This window comes from Neophocaena asiaeorientalis, unplaced genomic scaffold (assembly GCF_003031525.2).
Source record: "Neophocaena asiaeorientalis asiaeorientalis breed wild unplaced genomic scaffold, Neophocaena_asiaeorientalis_V1.1 scaffold482, whole genome shotgun sequence".
NCBI lineage: Eukaryota > Metazoa > Chordata > Mammalia > Artiodactyla > Phocoenidae > Neophocaena > Neophocaena asiaeorientalis.
This window is the reverse complement of record NW_020175201.1, coordinates 401,525-409,479: the sequence shown is the minus strand read 5'-3', so window position 1 is coordinate 409,479 and position 7,955 is coordinate 401,525.

Genomic DNA, 7,955 nt, shown 5'->3' with positions numbered 1-7,955 from the left:
AACCAAAAAAAAAAAAAAAAAAAAAATTATGTTTACACTGTACTGTCGTCTACTAAACGTGCAACAGCACTGTCTTAAAAAATGTACACACCTTAATTAAGAAGTACTTTCTTTAAAAAGTGCTAACCAATATCTGACTCTTCACCAAGTCACAGTAACATCAAAGATCACTGATCACAGATCACCGTAACCAACACTACTGAAAAAGTTTGAAATATCGTGAGAATTACCAAAATGTGATAGAGACACGGAGTGAGCAAATGCTGGTGGAAAAATGGCACCAAAAGACACTGCATGCAGGGTTGCCACAAACCTCCAGCATGTTTTAAAAAAAAAAAAAAAAGCAGTATCTGTGAAGCGCCATAAAGCAAAGCACAATTAAATGAGGTATGCCTATATTATAGTTTCTTTAGAGAAGGCAAAACTGTAGACACTGTAGACAATACAGAAAAGAATAAGGAGGAAAATATACGTTACTCAAATCAACAACTCAGAGCAACCCTTTGGTGAATTTCCTTGCTGCTTTACATTTTATTTCAAAATGATATATCATTTTATAGATCACGGGTCACATAATACAGAGAGTTATGTTCGGCTCATTTTGTAAGCATTCCCCCGTATCATTAAACATCCCCTTGCTGCTTTCTAACAGTTATGGGAAACTCGTTTGTTTGATTTTATCTTGCCTAACGATGAAAAAGTACAAATTGTTTTGAATTCTACTAGTGTTCATGTTAAGTTTTGCTAACACTTTATATATATTTCTTCAATTATCTCTGCATCACTTATTAGTCTTCCCTGTTCTTCAAACGTGCCTGGCATGTTCCCTCCCCAAGGTGTAGACACACTTTCTCTTTTCTCAGTCTTGATTGTTCTGACCCCAGATACCTGCAGAGCTTACTCTCTTACCTCCTTCAGGTCTTCAATGAAATATCACCTTCACAGTAAGGATATACCTGGCCAACCTATTCAAAACTGCAATTATACAATCACAAACTCTCCACTCTCACCATCTCTATTTCCCTTTTATATATTAGTTTCCTTTGTATTGTTACCATCTCACATACAATATATATTACCTATTTATCCTGGTTATTGTTGTCTTCACCCACTAGTATGCAAGCTGCGTATGAGGGCAAGGATATTTTTCCTGATTTACTCACTGCTTTATCTACAGTACCTAGAACAATGTCTAATAGGTAGTAGATGTTCCATAAATATTTGTCAAATGAACAGTCATCAATAAAATGATCGCAGGGTGGTCCTTCCCCCTCCTTCCAATTAAAATCATGGAATTGAACCATAAAAGTATGTAATGCACACACCTGAGATATCTAGTAATTAGTAGATTTAAGAAGAAGGACAATCTCAGGTTTCCCAAATAAAGATAAAATACTACTGGAGCCTAAATTTTGCTAGAATGGTTAAGCGGAATGTTGTTTTAGGCTAACCTTCTGGTAATATTTCAGGTTCTTGGTAGACTGAGCAGAAGCCTGATATATCACCAAAGTGGGTAAATTTACCCAGTTCCTACACTCAAGTCAGTTCAGAGACCCACAGCACCTTGACTCCTGGGGAGGCCAAGTCATATTGAACGTTGTCCCTGCAATGCAGCCAGAATTCATTGCAGCGACTCCTCTGAGCCTTTTCCTAGAGGGAACGACAGCCATTTACTAGGATGTAAGGGTACTGGGGAAAATAAAACACCCTAAGCTTTGGGGAATTACTGATGCTAGGTATGAACTGTCTCTAACCGCTGGGGAGTTTTAATGCCACCTTGATCCGCTGACCAAAGTGGGGGCTTAGGGAAATCAGATACACAATGAGTCTTGGGCTAAGTCCATCTAACAGTGGGTTCGGACAGACCACAGACTTATCCTGTGCTTATTTCCTCAGTTACTGAATAGATATTGGCAAAGATTTATGAAGTATCTAGCAGAAACCTCACATTGGTTCCTGGATCCCTGGAGTGAGAGCTATGAAGAAAAGAAGCGCCAATTTGAAGACTGTGGAACTGTGCCCATCTTCCAAAACAGTAAGCCAACATGCTACCACATCACTAGAGGATTTCAGAGATTAGTACCACCTGCAAAACCTTAAAAGGTGTGGCATCAGGGATTCTCATTTAACTCACTTATTTCACAGCGCCGAAGGCCTATGTGGCGGTGGGGGGGGGTCTCAAGGAACAGCTGTAGATTATTATAAATTTAGTCACATAGTGATTCCAGCTCTTCCAGAAAAGGTATCTTTACTGGGGCATCTTGACACTGACAGTGGCACCTGATACAGAGCTAACCTATCAAACACTTTCTTTTCAATATAAATCAGTAAAGCAAATCAGAAGTTGTTTGCTTTCTCCTGCCAAGGGCAGCAGTACACGTTCCTTGTCTTATCTAAGGACTGTATCACCACCTTGTTTAAAATACAAGGCTCAGTGACTTTGGTTTTACTCCTGTCCCACAGAGCATCTCTCTGGTCCACTACATTGATCATGCTAATTGAATCTTTTCACAAAGAAGTAGCCAGCACCCTTGATGCCAAAATACAGACATATCATCCTTGGAAAGTTCATGGGCCTCATCACTGAAGTCACTAGGAATATACACTAATCTGTTGCACACCGGGATATTCCCTCTAAAGTGAGAAAACAAGTTCCTCTAACTCAAACCTTCCACAATGAAGAAAGCAGCACAGTACTTAAAACTTTGAGGCAATACATACCACATTCACGAGCGCTTCTCTGATCAATTTAGGTAACTCCGGAGCTAGCCGCTTTTCAATAAGGCCTAAAATAAGAGAGAGTTCTATAGCCAGCTCAGGCTGGCATTACAAAATGCCCTAGCAAGTGACCTCATGACCTAGTAGTGGCAACGATACTTAAAGCGTCTGTGGCATGTAGGCAAACCATAACAAAAAAAATCAGAGAGCCCTAGTGTTTTGAAGGAGGGCTATACTATATTCTGCTAAAAATTTGTCCTCATTTGTTGGTTTGCAAACCGGCCCCGGTACCGGCAGGGAAGGGAGAGACCGAAGAAAGAGGCAGCTACTCCAGATTGGTAGATGGCAGGTTTAAGCACCAAAGAAACTTACCCACAAGGCGTGTCTTGGGCACCGCAAGATGAGGAGGTCTCCACTCCTGCCCGCCAGAATCTTAAAAGTTTATATGGAGGCCTTAACGGGGTTCAGTCGCGTATCTGGATGGTCTCAATACACTTTACTCTCTCAAGGCTGAGCCCTTAAAATGGCTCTGGCCGTGGGAGCTGTAGGCGGAGCGTACCTTCTAAGGCCAGGGGCGTGGCGAGAACCCTCCGGGTCCACCTGAAGGGTCAATCAGAGGTCATGTCCTCTTGATGACCTCCTCCAGCAGCATTTGAAGATCAAGCCCTAATTGGCTCTAGACCTCAGTAGAGAATGAATGTCTGAGTGTGGAAAATCAAGTGCCCATGTAAGCTCGGCTTCCCATTGTAGATTACGTACTGACACACATCCTCATACATCTGAATTTATATGTCAGTATTCCATTTCTTTAAATGAAAATGAAACAGGATATCAGTGCCAAGCAGCTTTAATAGCATAAGTAAATATGATGAGCATGTAGCTGTTACTGTACCCACTTCTCTGGCTTAGCTACCTATCCCTCTAGCCCACACCTCTGGCTTCAAAGGCATTCCCTAAGACAAGTTAAGAGTCAGAAAAAGCATGGACCTGACTCATGAATGAGTCTGCATATGTGCTGGAAGCACCAGGTTCCCGCATTACAGCCTCACTGACGGAGAGCCTTGCTAAACCATGGGGAAGGGAATTCTTCTCAGGGGGCAGAACCTGGAGGGGCTCATTTTGTCCTCTTTCTATAGAAAGAGAGCTTGTGAAACCGTTCTACAGTGACTTACGGGCAGTTTAGGTGAAACATGCTATTGCAGTTTTGGTATTAGCTACTTTTATTCCCCTAAAGCCCTACAGCTCCTTCTAGGCATCTCTCCTTCCTGACCCCATGAAGGACTCCAGTAACACCTTTTCGTCCCCCTGCCTCCCAGTATTAGGGGAGGTTAAAAGGATTCTCACTGTGGCTTGTGGCTTCCTCAGTGTTCCAGCATTCCTATTTGGTTCCCTTAACCCTGTCCTTACCTCTTATATAAACCCTTCAGTAAATTCAATCAGACATTTTGAAGTTAACCTTCTGTTTTCTGAGATGATCCTGATTAATATAGATATGATAAGAGGCCACCAAAATCGATCTTATCTTTATAAGAAAAGTCTAGAGATCCATTGAAATAGAAAGTTCTTAAAAGAGTTGTTGCTGTATTAGACTCTAATAATTAGATCATTCTATAAATATTGTTCACCAATGAGATGTAGTCTGTGTGAAAAATAATTTAACCACCTCAACACACCTGAAATACGATGGTAGGGAAAAAATGGCCTAACAGCGATTTTTCAAGGTATATTTTATTTAGAAAAACAGAAAAGAGGAATTCGCACATAGTGGTTACTAGCTCCAAGCATATACCATTTTGTTTTTTTAACATCTTTACTGGAGTATAATTGCTTTACAATGGTGTGTGTATACCATTTCTTTATGGACAAGAATGGTAATGGTTGTAAGTGGACAGAATTTTTAGTACATACCACCCTTATGCCCATCAAGGGACTTTTTCTTGTCCACTTCTCTCCATGAGTGTACCTGAAAGAGTGGCAAATGAATATGGACTGGTGGGGATAGAAAAATCACTACGGTAGTTAGATAATTACAGGCCCCTGTTTGCCAGATGTTGGCTTTCCCTGGCATAAGAACAACCAGTAAAAACTAAAATCAGTTTTTTAAAAAGATCTACTTCAGTTTAGGCACTGTCTTAAACGGTAATCATTGAAAGAGATTTAATAGAGTATGACACTTGAATGTGAACAAAAACTTTTTTTCTTCTGAATCTTCACAACCAATCTGGAGTAGCTTTCCATTTCCCTTGGTCTTTGTTATAGAGCAAAGGGAAAAAGAAAGTCAGGATAAGCTCATGCATGGATCAGTATTATCTTAAGACAGTGAAACTGCAAACGTACTATCATCTGAGAAAAGTGCCACATCACATCTGTATTTGAATTCTTTTTTAAGATTCTTAGGACTGAGTTCATTTGGTAGACAAAAAATTATTGAGCACCTATTATGTCAGGCACTCCTTGCACCATTGGAGATCCAGCAATAACAAATGTTGCTTAAATCATAATGAGGCTGTGCAAAAAATAAAATAAATAAGCAAAGCATATGCCATGTGTTGGAAAGTATATGGAGTAAAATAAGGCAAGGGAGATGGATAAGGATTTTTGAGGAATGAGATAAAGATCCCAAAAGTAATAAATTGGTCAAACAAAGTCTCACTGAGAAGGTCTCACTTGACTTAAAACCTAAAAGAAGAGAGGAGAAAACCATGGGGATATCTTTAGAAGAGCAGTCCAGGAAAGGTCAAAGGAGTGGAAGGTTGCCACTCAGGGTGTGTGAGCCCTACGGAACATTTGATTTACTTAACCTTTTAGTTTAGGGAACGGGTTTTCAACTCCATCACTACTGATATATTTGGACAGAGAATTGTTTTCTTATGGGGGCTGGCCTGTGTGTTACAGGCTATTTACCAGCATTCTGGGTTCTACCCATTAGAAGCCAGCTTCTTGAGACAACTAAAAATGTCTTCGGATATTACCAAATGTCTCTTGGGGAGCAAAAGTGTCCCGATTGAGAACCACTGACTAGAAGTCAACATAAATAACAAAGGCCAAATATATTTTTCTTTAATCGCAGAGCCATCATCTGCTTGGCCTGTAAAAAGAATAAATTCTCTGAATAGATTCTTTTGCCTCACTACATACTCAGTTTGGTTAGGTCAAGTGGAAAGAACTTCATGACAGATGGCTCTTCTGGTCCCAAGATGGTACTTATTTTTCTAGCCATTCCACCTGTGTTTCACTACGTATGTTTTCTCTAGCCACGACAAGGATTCAGAGTTCAGCTGTAGCCATTACGGTGCGTTACGCTGGACCTCGTTAATGCATATTCATCCAACCATACGTGCCTTTGTAGGTCAGGGAAGCAGTGTCAGAGAAAGGTTCTGAGCAGAGGCAGAACTCTTCACTCCACCACGCAACCCTGTCACCCCCTAGCATCTTGGAAAGCTCAAGGTGCTTGGAAAGCTCAGGGGCAAAATCTGGACTGACAAACTGAATACTTAAAACAGCAGTAACCATTCATAAGAGATTATTTTCAAAATTTGGGGTGATAGACCTCTGTAAAGCCCAGAATCTAAGAGACATGTTGATTTTTTCAAAGAACCGAAAAACTGTCCCCTGGGTAACAATAATCACAAAGAAGATAAGGGATATATATGTATGCCTACCTACACACAAACACAATTTCCATTAAAATCCTGATTCATTTTGGATACATAGAGACAAAAGGTGACATAATTTTGATAGTCTCATGTTAAACATATTCATCTGAAAGTTGTATTCAGTAAACTTAAAAAAAAAAATTCCCTTATATCCCCAAACCTGGATCTTATCCTTCCTTTCCTCATTGTATTTGATGTTTAACTTTTTACTTAAACATACTATTGCAAAATAAGTATTATTATTTCATGATTATGTATTTTTAATTTATGTAAATGGTATTTTTCACTGAGCCTTATTTTTAGGATTCATCTGCATTGCTACATGCATTTCTAATCACTTGTTTCTAAATATCGCGTAACGGTCATTCTAAAAGTTTTTTTTACTATACACTCTCCCAGTGAGGCACGCAGTGATAGCCTCCAATGTTGTACAAATAATAAAGCAATGTACATCACCCTGCATGTCTCCTCATGGACCTACAGAAGGATTTTCCTGGGAAATATGCATAGAAGAATGGCTGGATCATAGGTCACATATATTTAGTTTGATAATGTAGTGCCTGATTGCTCTCCAGAATTTGTACCATTAGGACAATAACTCCACACCCTCGCTCAAACCTGGCATTATCTAGCTGTCTAAATGTTGCCAATCTGTTATTATTACAAATTCCTATTAATTCACTGTTGTTTTAATTAACATTTTTGTGATTAACTGTGAGCAGCTCTACCAATGCTAATTTCACTTTTTGGATTTCCTGTTCTGGAAATTGTTCACTTATCTATTAGAGATTATGTGTTTATATTTGTAGCAGTTTCTTGCATAATTTAGATACTAATTACTTGTCTGTTTTAGACATTGTAAATATCATGTGTTAAATCACTCCTCAAAAACCATGTCCATGGTAATTGAAACAGAAATCTTTAGCTGTGATGTAATACAAATGATCAAAAATGTCACTCTCTGTGCTTTCTATTCAGTAAACATGCAATAATCATCTATTAAGTGTTGAACTCTAGGGAAGAGATTTAGTCCCACTTAGTCTCACTCACCAAAGGGTTATTATTTGAGGAAAGAGAACCATAATTGTAATTACAGGCAGAAATAAGTGAAAGAAATTTCAAAACACTAAAATGGGAATATAGGAATTGAAAAACTATGTATTCATGAAGATCATCTTTGCTGAAGTTATGAGTCTAGGGAGAACAACTCTTCATTCTTCTGTGAGAGATGGAATCAGCCTTTTCACCCCTCTCTGAGCTCTACTGTTGAATTTTCTAGGTGTTTTCCTAGTGGAGATGTCAGCTCCTTAATCTTTATTAATAAGAGCCTTTATTGAGACAGACACCGTCTTAGAAGCCAGTGATGTGGATATAACTAAGAAACATATCCTGCCTTAGGGGCTTCCCTGGTGGCGCAGTGGTTGAGAGTCCGCCTGCCGATGCAGGGGACACAGGTTCGTGTCCCGGTCTGGGAAGATACCACATGCCACGGAGCGGCTGGGCCCGTGAGCCATGGCCGCTGAGCCTGCGCATCCGGAGCCTGTGCTCCACAACGGGAGATGCCGCAACAGTGAGAAGCCC